Source organism: Poecilia reticulata, chromosome 19 (genome assembly GCF_904066995.2).
Source record: "Poecilia reticulata chromosome 19, P_reticulata-male-v2, whole genome shotgun sequence".
Classification (NCBI taxonomy): domain Eukaryota; kingdom Metazoa; phylum Chordata; class Actinopteri; order Cyprinodontiformes; family Poeciliidae; genus Poecilia; species Poecilia reticulata.
The window spans coordinates 8,564,261-8,579,162 of NC_088848.1; the positions used below are offsets into that span (position 1 = coordinate 8,564,261).

Consider the following 14,902-nt stretch of genomic DNA (forward strand, 5'->3'; position numbering starts at 1 on the left):
TTAATATGCATTAAATTGTGTAAAGAAAAAAAAAGGTTCAACAATAAAAACAGCAGCGTAAAACCATGCAACCTCAATAGAGGCCATTCCTGCTGTCAGGTGCTCTTGAAGTGATGCAAACAGCCCTCCTGTGCTCAGTTAGCAGTAGGTAAATTGCTCTGGGATTTGTGTTGCCGGAATGCTTTAGCAGGTAATTCCTCTCTGTCTTTCATTTTGTTTGTCTGTGTTAAGTTTCCACTCTGGCCCCATCCATTCTCACATCCAGTTCCCGGCTTTGTCCATCCATCAACGGGGCGCACTTTGTCAGCGCTGACTTCATCCCGGCTGCCGCAATCACATCCGAGCACGGCCCCGACTGCCACTGGGGAGCTTTTTCACCTCCCATCTGCATCCACCCGATGTGCTGACGGAGCCCCTGACGTGTAGTGTTTTCTATTGCACAGGCAAGCAAAAAAAAAAAAAAAACACTAATGCTGCACCTCATTTCTTCAAACCACTACAGGCCTCGGCTGGAAGGGGTGGGGGTGAATGAGGTGAGATTGAGAGAGACAGGAAGGTAAAGAGGGGGAGCAGTTTTACGCAGGATTGGCTCTCAGGTCAGGCAACAGCTCAATTTGTCTTTTCTTCTCAAATACATCAATAGACATCACAGCTAGAAAATGTATCACTAATTAAGACTTGATAAGCTGCAAGTCAACTGTACTTTGGAGGAAGAGAGAAAGGAAGGAAAGCAAGAGAGATACGGGAAATGAAGACTTCAATATTCTAAAGGCTCTATTTGGGGAAAATTACAGTTTATTAAATCTAGATCTAGTATAAACTACGATTAGGAAAAAAGCATAATTTTTTGCATTAGTGCCTATATGTTAACTTTTCAGCTAAAATATAGACTCATTACTCAGTACTGAGTACTCATGAATTCACTTATTTGCAGATTTTTCTGTGACACATGAAAACTTTTCAGTGATTTTGTCTAAAATGTTTAAAAGAAAATGCAGCCCGGGAAGCCAAAATACCTAGAAGAAATGCTACTTTTCTCCGCTCCAAGGGAAACGGTCAATCAGCACAGAGAAAAATGAATTTCAACCCTGGATAGGCTGCCTTGCAAAAGCTGGTCAATATCATGTCAAATAGCATTGTACGTGGTATCTCATCTTCCCAAGCTGCATTTTTTATTTTCTTTGCTATTCTAGAAAACAATCAGCAAGGAAGTAAATTTCTGCAAATAATCTGAAAAAAAAAATACAAATAGATGAATACCCAACTGCCAGTAGGCTGTGGTCCACTATTTTCTGTGTTGTTTGCTAATAAACCAAGGGAAAATTAGACAGAATGAAAATTAATTTCCACCTCTAAAAAAAAAATCCAAATTGGACCCAGACAGCAGGCTTTCAAAAAGCGTATCTGTAAGTTTTATCATGTAGGATGTGCAGCTCCTAATGACCCTACCACCAGCTGAAACCTCGAGACAGAACAATTATCTACAGAAAATAACACTGCCACTAAAACGCAGCGTGTTAAATTTAATCCATAATATTGGCTTCTTCAGTTGAGTTATTTAAAAAAATAGATGACACCAACAAAGATCCTTACAGCTCAAATTCACAGGCGCTATGATTCATGCTCGTTTACATCAGGGTAGCACTAATTAGACTGCAATGGAGGGTTATTAATAGGCTGGACTTTCCAGAATGATCTTGTTATAAATGGGTCCTGTCAAGACTTTCCTCAACCTCCAAATGAGTATTCTCACTTCGCTGCCCCCGTCCCAAGTATCAGCACGGGCGCAGAATAACAAATGATTGCTATTAGCCGCATTGTCAGTAATGATGCCAGAGAACAAACAAAAGTTCATAAATAACAATTTGCTGTGGGAGAAAAAAATGAGCCCTCAAATGAGACAGATATGAAGGTGAATGACAACAGGGTTTGAGGAGAAGAGGAAGGAAAGGTGTTGCTGGTGACATATGGATGCGTAGACGGACGGATGGACAGACAAATGACTCATACAAATTGGATTTCGTGAGTTGTAGCAAATGACAGAGGGCCAGATGAGCAAAGGAGGAGGCTGGATGTTTGAGCAGGGAGAAGAAGGGATGAAGTGGGATCAGGGGAATGAGAATTTAACTGTTCCATCCAGTCCGTTGTTTTCCGTGATGAGCCGTAATGATATTGGCAGGTTACGGCTTATTCCGCACACGCACGCACACAAACACACGTACCAAATAGGAAAAACAAAATTCCCCTACCAAGCACTCAGCTGAGTGGGCTTAAACAACAAAGCAGCTCCTGCTCAAGTCATTTACCCGGACACAAAGGCAATTCCTCATATTAATTAAGCCCTGTCACCGACATGCTCGCTCTCTCTCGCCAGGCACATGTCCGCAGCTCTGATATGTGGGGTAAGTGTTTTCCCTGACGCCTCTCTCAGCTCGCTGTTCGCAAAGAGCCTCTAGTGGGAGCCGCTGTTTACAGAGTCAGTTCCACTTACACAAATCCCCCCTGCCGTGTAAACAATATCCACGGTGACTAAACAGAGCTCTGTGCTGGGTGTTTACGGCATGAAAAATGTTTATCCAATTAAGTGACATTTCAATAACATAATCCTAAAACCATGAAGGCTTTTAACAAGATTACATGACCCACGGAGACGGAGTAGAGTCAACCGCTCTTTGACTTATGTCTCAATAACATTAAGAGCAGCGAAAGAATCTGACCATTGCTACACGGAAGTCCAAATAGTGGTCGGTGCCAGAAGAGACTGGGCATTTCTAATCCAAAACCCTTTAATTGTTGGTTTAGCTATTTAGCTAAACTGGAATGGAGGTTCGAAAGTGAGCGTTTGTATTGTATTAGCTCCAAGCATCTTCCTATCACCTCTTTCCAGCTTTCAAGGCTGCTGAAGAAAAACTTGCCCTCAGCATGATTCTGCTACTACCATGTGCCACCGTTGGGATAAAGTGATCAGGATGATAAAATTTCCAAAAGGTCTTAAAAATGACAGTAATTTTTCTCATTACTCAAGTCATTTTCCACAAGCCACAAATAGTAGTAATGAACTACGAATAGCTACATTAATATATTTGGCAAAAATCACCAAAAAGGTTTTTGATGACTATATTAAGACCACCAAAAACATTTATATGCCACACAACTGCATCAAAAACACCTGCCCTAATATTGTGGGATTCAACATCTGCGTTTGACACAGCTGATCATAAAATGCAGATTCATAGACTAGAAATGTTTGTGGTTGATTTTTCTGGTCCTAGATTGGTTCAGATATCTCCTGGCAGACTAGGATTGCTCTGTGTCATGTTTAGCTGTCAAATCGGAGCTAACGTCCATGTACGAGGTTCCTCAAGGCTCCATTCTCTGGCCACTTTAAATCAGTATCTATACACTCACATTATGCAGTATGCTGAGATGGGCTCATACCTACATTTAAACATCTATGTAAAGGTCTTGATCAGCCTGATAAAATATTAAAATCCCTGACAAAATAAAATTTCATATAAAAATGTTTTATATGAAATTAGAACACAGAAAACCTAGCGCATCTGACATTTCATAGGTTAGCTTATGGTAATGGTATCTTTACAGACTGTTACATGCAGTGGCTGCCTTGGGGATGTAATCCAGACGTAAAAAAAATATATATATATATACACACAAAATGCTACTGTGAGAATCTTAACACCAAGGGCATGTATTATATTACAATAGTCCTTAAATCACTACTAAGGCTCCCTGTTTGTAAAATAATAGATTATAATGTAATTTTCTTTACCAAAGTTCCTTTATTTTTTTCTGTAAATCAATTTGGGTTACCTTGTGTATGAATGGTGCTTAACACATAAACTTTCTTTTCCTTTTCAGTAGGACTTTTGGGTGGCAATAATTAATTCCGCCACTAAATATCTCAGTCTAAATAATGAATAGATCAAGATTTAATTTGCTATATGACGAAAACAAACCATTTCGAACAACCTTAAGATATTCGGCCAAAGTTAATGAAAAAAAAGAACGTGGAAAATGTATCAAAATACTGAATGATTGTTTACGAGTTGTGGCATGAAATGGGAGGTTCTGAGAGAGAGGCTGGGGCGCAGAGAGGGGATGGTGACGGATGGACAGAACTGACAGTGCGGTATTCATCCTGCACGCTAGAGCGCACGTCCTGCTAGTGGCAGTCGACAGAGCAATAAATCACAGGCCCTCCATCCTGTATCTACAGCTTATTACATCCACCATGACAAATAAATAATAATCTCTGTCAGCACAGCCCTTTGCTCAAGGATTGAGTCTGAAAGCGTTTGCTCATCACTCCTTTGCCTGAGTGAAAACACCAAAGGGAGGAAACAGGAAGATATAGTTTACTGGGCCTCTGCAGTTCTGATTGACACGTTCAAAACAAGAGCAAAAAAACAGCTAAAATTAACAACAAATACACGTGATTGCATATACATCTATAGGGTTAATATGACGTGACACACGGCTGAAGTCATTAGGATGGTGAACATGACTGGATATTAATTGGACGTTTAGTTCAGGTATTATTTGAGCTTTTTAGATGCTAATCTGCTGTTTCTAGTATAAAACAACAAAACCTTGTTGCCAATGGTTATGCATCATAACAACAGTCCGAAAAAAAAAAGAGGGAGAGCAAAAATTCTTCCAGCTGCACAGCGAAACCAGAGGGAATAATTGGCCAAACATGTAATGCTCTCAAACCTAAAAAAAAAAATGTATGAACCAAAGTCAGCAAACAGATCAAATCAGAACTAATGTAACAGAGCTACTCCAACATGTTGTCACCATGAGCAGCACTATTTTTTAACTCAAGGGTTTACTCAAGGATTTTCTCAAGGATTTTCGAAGGATGATTTAATTTAGCACAGAAAAAAAGCTTTCCAAACCAGCTTAGCCTAATGTGAAAAAATAATTGCCTCCTAAGCCTAATAACTGGTTGTGCCATTCTTAGCAGCAAAAACTGCCATCAAGCACTTACATCAACTGTCCATCAGTCTTTGACATCGATGTTGAGAAATATTTGCCCAGTCTTCTTTAAAGAATTGCTTTGAAACGACCATACTGGAAGATTTTATCGAGTGAGTCTTGCCAAAGAATCTGAATTTACTTCAAGTCTGGACTTGGTTCCTTCAAAACCTTCCTTCAGGTTTTTTTCTTAAACCATTCAGATGCAGTTTGATTTGGATTAGTATCTTGCTGCTTGACCTAAGAACACTTAGCTTAAGGTCATATTCAAACAGCCAGATATTCTCCATCAGCTTTCCAACAAGACAGCCACATTCATGGTCTCATCAATTACAACATGTTGTATAGATCCTAGAGCAGCTCAGTCCCGCCGCTACATTGCCGCTACCCCCCTCTTAAATGTCAAGTTGATTTTTACTTTCTATATAGTGGTAGAGCAGAGGAGCTGGAGGATGGAAATTAAACTACTAAATCTGCAAAATCAGAGGTCTGGAAGTATTTTAAATTGGTAGCAGTTTAAAGTAATATGCCGGCTCTGTTTGGTTAATTGGTAGAGTTAATTAGTCGGGCTGGATTGGGCTTGGACACAATAATGTCCACGGGTTCAGGTCAGGTCTGGTTGTATTTTTTAAGCTTGATCTAAACTTTAAAGAAATATATGCTGACTTCAGTATCTTGGTAATATAAGAATTTCAGTGTAAGGAGCAGAAAATGTGTGCAGGATTTTTGAAAAATCATGCTGCGAAGTTCTAATTCACTAAATTATAAAGATGAGTTTATAATCCCAACTACTGATATTATGTGGTGCTTCGAAGAAAAATGTATCTTACTTTTTGTCTGGGCAGAAAATATAGAAAGATCCAAATTAAAAGCACCTTAAAGTTAGGTAAACATTCCTTGCTACTACCCACTTCATAAATATATTTCTCATGCATAGACATGGGGAACATTAAGATACTGCTTAAACATTGAAGATGTAAAACTGTCTGGATTTAGCTGCATCAAATACAATTTTCTATTTGGATAGATTCAGCATTTATATAATTGTTTAATCAATGAATGTGCCATGCTGCTGGCTGTGTTGCTTGGATCAATACAAATTGATTTACATGTGTCTGCAGAGAAACACATCCTCATCATGGCACGTCTCGCTCTTCGCCTCTTCCTCCTCCTCCTCCTCCTGTGACATTATTTAGAGGACACAGGCTATAAAGCTCATTTCAGGCCTTTGTCCTTCCTGCCCTCATGTTTCTGTAAATTATATAAGACCATTTAATCATGCTTAGATGAGGAACCATTTACTTTGCACCGTCCTTCAATAAAAATTAAAAGCTCTCATAAAAACCGGAACGAGAGCGAGACGCAATCACCTAAATCAAAGACCGCCGTTGTTTCAAAAGACGAGCCCCAAACGCTTTTTGGGTCAGTTTTATTTTGACATTTGCAGACAACGTGAGCCGTTGAAAATAAAATAAAATGCACACGAGAGTGTGCAGTCATAAAGGTTAGTGAACTGTAAATGGTGCTCTCCATCTTGCCTTATAGTAGGTGTAAAATTGTAAACATGCCGGGGGGGTGCGAGAAAGTCCTGTAGCTCCTTTAGGGACTGCATAAACATTAATCATATGATCACTCAGCAGTGATTAATCACGAGTGCCCGATCACACTCATCTCCAGGAGAAAATAAAGAGCTCGTTATTGCTGTCTCACCACACTGACTGTCACCATGAAATGTAGCTATTATGGACACGCACGGAGACGTACTTACACAACTGGTCATGCCTACACCTTAATATGTTTGATTTAGGATTGGTAAAGGATGAAACAAAAGTTCAGCGCCATGAACAAAAACTCAGCAGCTTTAAAATGGAGTAGAGTGTTACTTCATTTCATCAGTATTGCACTGGTTTTGTAACAATCATGTTCTAGACCCCACAGTTTGCGTTTTTCTTGACAGTGACAGTATTTTATGTTAAGATGAGTTGCTAGGTCAAGAAAGCTATTACAATATTTTCACAACAATGCATCACCTAAAGAAGGCATAGCATCATCTAAATATCTGACTCAATATGTAGAGATAGTCTTCAACAAATTTATGTCTTGCTCCTGCTGACAGTGAAAATATTATTAGCTCAAGTGCCGCCATCGTTTTTGACCTCATTTTTAACATGACTTGTTGCAGTTAATTGTGTGTGAAAGACAACTTCTATAAAAAGTTGTTCTCTTTATCACTTGTGTTGAAAATCTTTGGACTGAGCTGAAAATGTTTGTTGCAGCAAGACGACCTAGAAACTTAGTTACACTGTTTCTATAAAGAGGAACAGCTAAAGATAGACAATACTTGGCCAGGATACCCAAAATGTTTGAACAAAGTCATAATGTTTAATACCAACTCTACTGGTAATAGTAATATGTTTGATAGATAGATAAATAGATATATAAACCACACTTTTCACATGTATACTTTTGAAACACTTGGAAAGCCACTTATCTTTTCACAATTATGTCTGTCTTTGTGTTTTGTTTTGTTTTTTGTCACATAAAATTCCAATAAAGTTGAGCTGATTTTGTGGATCTGATGAGACAAAATTTGAAAAGATTCAAGAAATACAAAAAAACAGCATTTTGCTGTTCTAAAGGCTCTTAGTGTTCCCTAAAAATCTCTAACATTCACAGTTAGAGATTCTGCTAATCTGCTTCTTCTGCTCAGTATACTCAGTATGGGGAAGAGTTTAATGTACAAAGCACTACTAACCATTAGATATAAATTCTTTAAAGCAAATTATTTCCCGTCATTTCCATAATGTTTATACCTATAACTGCATAAACAGATGAATGTTGCACTTTCAAGCATCTGGAATTTCTATCCAAGCGTAAATCAGACAATTCTCTTTCCTTTCCTGCTATTCTTGCTGATTTGTTATTATGTCAGACAAGGAAGCAATGTGTCTGAAGTTTTGCTTTAAATAAATCCACAGGTGTGCCGACACTTACCCCAAATGTTGTGAAATAACCCATAAGACGTTTACCACAACTCCTGGGCTTAATCATTGTAGTTTACCTGAACTTGTAAATTTCTTCCAAATAGAAATCATTTTTGGTCACCCTAAAGCTCTAAAACAGGAAATGTGTAGTGCATGTCTGAAAAGGAGAAACATTTTTCAAGTCTTTTTTGGACTGTAAATATCTGGTTTCTACTGTAAACTTCTGTCTTCTGAAGGCCTCAGAGGTTTGTTTGAGAACAAACAGCATCCCAAAGAAACAAACATGGTGGTAAAGTTGTGGAGAACTTTAAAGCAGGGTCAAGTTATAAAACAGTGTCCAAAACGTCGAACATCTCACAGATCAATGTTCAGTCCGTCATCTGGAAATGGTAAGAGAGCTACCAATACATAGCCATTAAAATGTTTTGTTTTTTTTAAAAGACATAAATGGCCACGTTTGCAGTTCATCAAAAGCCATGTAGAGGAGGTAAATAAAATTGGTTTTACTTGTACTCCAACTCCTAATTCTTCCCTGCAGTTTATATGCTTTTGTATTTTTAAACAAACTTTAATTCCTACATGACTATCATTTTATCCTCTTAAAATAAACGTATTTTGTAGATTTGTTTTATTCCAAACACAAAACGCAATACAACTTCCTCTCTGAATCCAAGCCTATAAGCAGAGGTTGAGACAAAATCCACCTGTCAGCTTGAATTTATTGCAAAAATGTCTGCAATATATGTAAGTTAGAGACCTGACGACCTCTGACTGAGAAAGTTAAAACAGCACCGTGTGCAGAAGAAGACAGAGCCTAATTAACATGTTTTTGGGAGACTGTAAATCTTCCCAAAGCAAACTTGGTACCTGAGCTCGCGGGAAGGGCTCAAATTCCACACTGTGTGGGAGTGAATATATGCCAGGAGGTAAACCACATGTCAGGCCCAAAGCTTGACAGATATGAGTCAGCTGCTGTCAGCCTAAATTCACGCCAATGATTCCTCAAAGGATTATGAGCCTCTAAATCATCTGACTGTACTGGTAATTTACCATAATTCTGGGATTTGCAGTTATTTTCCATGTCACGGGATGAACAAAGCACACAGACTTAGGTGGGAGAGCCCTGATAAGAGCCGGTTACATTAAAGGGGTCGGGAGTTCACGCCCTTCTCTTCAACTCCTCAGGCGGGATTTTCAACTCCTGACCTTCTGAAAAAGAGGGTGGTCCGACATGCACAGAAGCTGCATTTACAAATGCATGCTGACTCCATGCCAGCAAAGCGGATTTGAGATGAATCTGATAACATCTCACTTTGGAAAGGAGCTGCTCAGCTAGTCCTTTGTATTTATGGACAAGTCTCGTGGCTCTCCGCTCCTCCCCCCCAAAACAGCAGCACCACCATAAATCATGTTAATTGGTTTACTGATAAAATGTCTGTCAAGCCCTATTCATGTAAAGCTGAGGCAACCCCAGTTACTGTTTAATCTTTGTCCCGCAATAGTTCATCTGTTTAACTGACTTCTGGTGGGGAGAAGTAGGGGGGGAAAAAAAGGAGTTGTGTATAAAACAGCTTGTAACGCAAATTTTAGACACAGTGTGGCTGACCTAAATGATAAACAACCAGACTTTTACTTCAAATATTTTCAGATTAACTCTACATGAGGCCAAATGAATTTTTCCCCAGCAATTTAGCTTTTCGAAGCAGTAAACTGGTATTATTTGTGCTTTGATATGCATTTGTCCACACCTTCTAGGATAAAAAAAACAAAAAAAACATTTTACAAAATAAAAATATATTTGTGGTCGCTCTTGGCTCTTCGGCAGTACAGTTGCACTCTTTAATGTAACTGCATCAAAAATTGCTTATTTGGTATTTGGCAAGTTTTATTTTGTGACATATATACCATCAAAAATATCTTCTATTTTTTGTCACTTTTATCTTTATTCCATACAACATTTCAAGCTATCATCAAATCTTAGCACTACATTGCCCTCTCCTAACCAACTCATCCACCTAAGCTGGATGAGGTTAAATCAAAGGGGAAGCTAAACAGGTAACTTTGGAGGAGCTGCAGAGTCCCACTGCTCAGGAGGAGGAATTTGTTTCTCCTGAAGTCCACACATCTGGCTTTATGTGAGAGCAGCAAGGAAACAGCCATAAGATATACCCCATTTCAAGTTATCCACAAGTCACACAAGAGACACAGTAAACATGTGGAAGTAGGTTCTCTCAGGAGCTGAGAGCAACACCTTCTGGTCTACAAGCCAAAACATTTATACAAAATCAGCCTGAATTCACTCTCATCACTGTAAAGCATGGTGGTGGCTGAATCATGTTGTGGGGATGCATGGAGCAGCAATGGAATAGGCTAGATCCGTGGGTGTAAAAATGTAAAAAGGTTCAAAGGGTAGGAGTACCTTTGCCTCTTAACTTACATGCATTTGCATTGATGTGATCAAAAATGGCAACAACTCACTTGTCGGGTTGGCAGTAATAAATGAAAAGACTTCTCAGTAAATTGCATCAACCTTCTGGCAAGGACATGGAAGCCCACAGATCTTAGCTGTCCCTTCTCAACAGCCACACACAGACGTTCAGTTATCTGTCAGACTAACATTAAGAGTAAGTCTGCACCAGGCTGTGTGGTGAGAAACCAAGAATAGTACTTGGAAAAAGGCATTATTGTCTTTCAAAACCGTCTGTTGTGGTCACTTCATCAAAAATTGGGACAGACTAAATAGCAGAATTTTAACTGTGCTGAGCAGTAAGAATTTCTTCCAACCACAGTACAACTTTAATTCAAAATGCAAGTAAAATCAGCTGTAGATAATCATATATAAGTTTCTGTATAAGTAGACCCCGTGACCCCCATAAGTTGCTGTGGCAATGCAGTGCAATCTATTTTTTGGGGCTGTCGTTGATCTTTGCATGATTAATGGCTTGAAAGGATCCAGAAAAAAGGTCAAACACAGAGTTGGGGATAGAGCCACTATTCAGGGTAATTAAGAAAAACATGATTAATAACCCCGAGCTGCCACTGTGCTCTGTAAACAAGATGCAGCCGGATGGGATGCATATTATTAATATCATACATTAGTTTCCCAGATGCTTAAGGTGCATTCTTAAAAAAGTTTAATGCTAATTTTGGTTAAAAAAAAACAGTAATAGCTTGTGATGTACGATGAAATGTGTGAGTATAAAAAACCTTTACACCTCATTGAAGCTCAGCTTTCCATCTAAAAAGAATAAAATAGCTCCAATTACTTCAAAGATGGACAACTGATTGCATTTAATTACTCCTTAAGTTTACTTTCCCAAGACAAGAGCTGCGGATATCATGAGTATAGTATAATAGCTCCATCTTGGGGATTAATAACAAGCCATGATTACAGTCATGGTTGAGAGGGGAAATGTCTTCCATTTAGTTTGTTATCTTGCCCATTTTCCTCTCATTCTGCCCAGACAGACAGCAGAGAAAGGGAATGAATCCAGCTTCCATGGAGAGCATTGAGAAAGATGTGACATGATCCAACAAGCAAAGCAGATCAGCTCTGTTGTCTCTCTAAGATCCATTTTAAGCCCGTGCTTCTCAAACTACACTAGTTTTTTTCAAGAGTCAGCAGTAAGACAGTTGCCTTAACTACTGGCAAATGATGGAGTCAGTTGATGTAATACGTGTTCTGAAACACGTACGCCACTTTCTGGGATCAAACAAAGAACAAAAAAGAGAAGGACCAGCAAGTTGAGGCCTGTGGCAACCAGTAATGTAAAGATCAGTGGTGAAATTTGATATGGGCCATATTGGCTGTAACCCAGGGTAGCATTAGAAGGGGGTGTGCACAAGCCCATTGTGCAAAACAATGTAACTTATCTGTCGACTGTGCCCTGAAGAAGTTTGCAAGCCTGGCGGGTTGTCAATCAGTGTTTGATTGACAACACGCATTTGGTGTTAAATATTAACATGAATCCCAGAAGACTGAGTGAAAATGCTGTGGGTAAAAATGTCTCATTACCCAGAGTGACGTGAGTCTAGTACCAACATGAGCTGAAAAGGAAGAAGGAGCAGAGAAGAAGAAGCCATTGCTTTAAATGCAAGATAGAAAGCCAGATCACAGTTTGGAAATTCATTCAGAGACAGAGGCATGAACACATGCCCTCTGGTCTGATGACTAAAATGACCAATATGGACCACTGAAAGTTACATCAAATCTGGCAAAAACATCACGATTTTTGGAAGGAAACCCAAATCCCACTGAATTTACAGAAACTTAGACATACATACACCTAGATCTCGGCAATAAATCTCAGCAACATATATTGTGATAGACACATGATCAATATCAGTAAAAAAATGTTTGAGAGAATTTTCCATAATTTCACTAAACTTCGATCCATAACCGCACAGAACTCTGGGGGATGTAGGCTTTAGTTGCTCTAAAACTAGCTAAGCTAGATGGGTGGCATCAACTCACTCACTCACTCTTTGGTTACCTAGCAACAACCGGATGAGTAACTTGGACAGTAGCAGTTTCAGGTTTAGCCACTGTGCCTCATAAAAATAAAAAACAGAGAAAATGAGTACAACACCTCAAATGGAAACTATCAGGAAAGTTCATGCCACAAGTTTGCTAGTATTTCAGGTATTTATAACAGAAAAACTAAATCAATAATTATTAATATCGACTTATATGAAATCCTTACAAAGTGATATTTTTAAGCGTTTTTTTAAAGGACTACACAATATCAAACCTGCATAGGACAAAAGTCCTGAGGGACAAAACATTTATTAGCTCTTAATAAATAATAACGAGACGTTCAGGATAATTAACCTGCAAGATATCCAAAACATTGTCCTATCACTACAAAGCAGCCGGATGAGGAAATGTGAGCTTCAAAGAAACCGAGGCAGACAAGGCAGCACACACTCATGTATTGAAATAATAGCTGACAAAGATCCTCAGCATTTGTGTCAGTGTAATGCTCAGTGGCACCCAAAGCAGCGCCTTTACTAAAGCCTCCAGTTTAATTTGTGCTGATGGGCCTGGGACTCTCTGTGGGCCGAGGAGGCCCATTGATGCAGGCGGCAGTCTGGCCTAATGCACCAACTTGATAGGAGATGAGTGTGTGTTTTCACGTCTTTGTGTGTGTGTGTGTTTATATGTGTCTGTGTTGGTGTGGGGGGAGGATCGAGTGGAAGGAGGGGAGGTTAGGTCGCAGCTAGTGGGCACTTGCTGAGGTAAGACCACAGTGACAGTGAGCAGCTGTGAGAACTTTGATTCTCGCTCAACAGGAGTCCGTGCAAAGTAAGAGCATTTCAGAGGTTTGACAAAGGGGTGTTGCAGGGCTCTGATTAAATGTCAACTATGTGCCGATCTCAGCAAGCAGCTGCAGGTGGACAAAAGTGTTTAAGCAGTCAGAGGAAGGTGATGTCATTTATGAAACTCTTTGATCCACAGGGTTTGAATCCAGCTAAAACCAAGAAACAGGCGGTAGATTTTGAGAATCTGGATTGCTCGAATGCCAAAAAGCAAAAAGATATTAATTATTAGTGTTCACGACTATCAGGTCAAAACTTCTTGTGATGTCTTTAACATGGTAGTTTTGTTCAGCAAGTTGTTCAAATGCCAAAAGAGCTCCAAGTCAATTCATCTTCACTTGATACCCAGCTGATGCCATGTTGCATTATGTAATAAGACCACAATACAATATAATACATTTGGGCTTCAAAGTGTAAAAAAACATAATTAAAACCATGTTATGTCATTATGAATTTGAAAGCATTTTGAAATACTGTCTGCTACATTATGTAATAAAATTATGACCTTTTTCTTTGATTATTACAAAATGCAGAGGCAGCATTTTTTGAAATGATAATGTACAACGTGCCGCATTATATAATAAATGCACATTATATTATAAACCATCACAAACCACTGTTTGTGTTTATCCTAATCAACACTACTAATAATTATGTTGTAGACCCTACATGTTTAAATATTTGTATTATTTGAAAACAAATTTTCTACGGTGACAGATGGATGGATGGATATTTTTTCATAATTCCTCTTTTCTGTTGGGGCTATAAAGTATAAAATTTAATTGCAAACTCTTTTATTCATTCATTGTGTTGTTTTCAAGTAACTGTTAGACAAAGTGATGAGTAAAAAAAACAGAGCCTATTGCAATTAGGTCTTGGACAAATATTTGTTGAAATTGTGAAAAGGTTGTTTTAGATTACATCAAAGTACTATATGTGCAGTCCAATAAAAAATATAAAAAACAGCCACAGCTCCCTGCAAGAGAGAATTTCACTTTCAGGGTCAGTAGTCATTCTAAAGTAACAAGGCAAGCATATGCCACAGTGGTTCCCATAATGTCCCAAGAAAGATCCAATTAATTCATCAATCTGTACACCTCTGTCACCACCTTGTGCATTTTAGCCCCTTGCCAGCAAAGATCCATCTATTACCCGCCAGGTTGTTCAGCACTTAATCCCCACCACAGTCAGACTGCCAAAAACAGCCATTCACCATGGCTGCTGGGTAATTACACATTGCCTTGACAACGCAAATGATCGTTTTCCTAGCAGTATATTACTTCATTAGTACTTTCCAATATGCTGCATTTTTTTATGTCACTTTTTTCACTTTACTCCATCCATTCGCAACTCGTCTGGACATCATAACAATCATTAATAACTGTCAGACGACAGCATCAGTTCAGCGGGCCGGCTGCCTCATTAGCATGGCCCGGCGTTTGTTCTCTGGTAAAGCTGATTATTTTCTACAACAGGCCAGCCCAATTACTTCAGTGAAATGGTATCACATAAATCAAAACTTAACAAGGTGGCAAATTTGAAGCTATCAGATTCCAAGAGACACTGTAACTAATATGTCACTGTCACAAGTGCTCTCTGTA

At 38.9% G+C, this 14,902-nt stretch overlaps 1 long non-coding RNA gene across 1 annotated transcript in view; it reads right to left on the reverse strand.

Annotated features, from left to right (window-relative positions):
* Positions 1 to 14,902, reverse strand: part of LOC103481474 (uncharacterized) — a 98,603-nt gene that overhangs the window by 21,913 nt on the left and 61,788 nt on the right. The window lies entirely within an intron of this gene.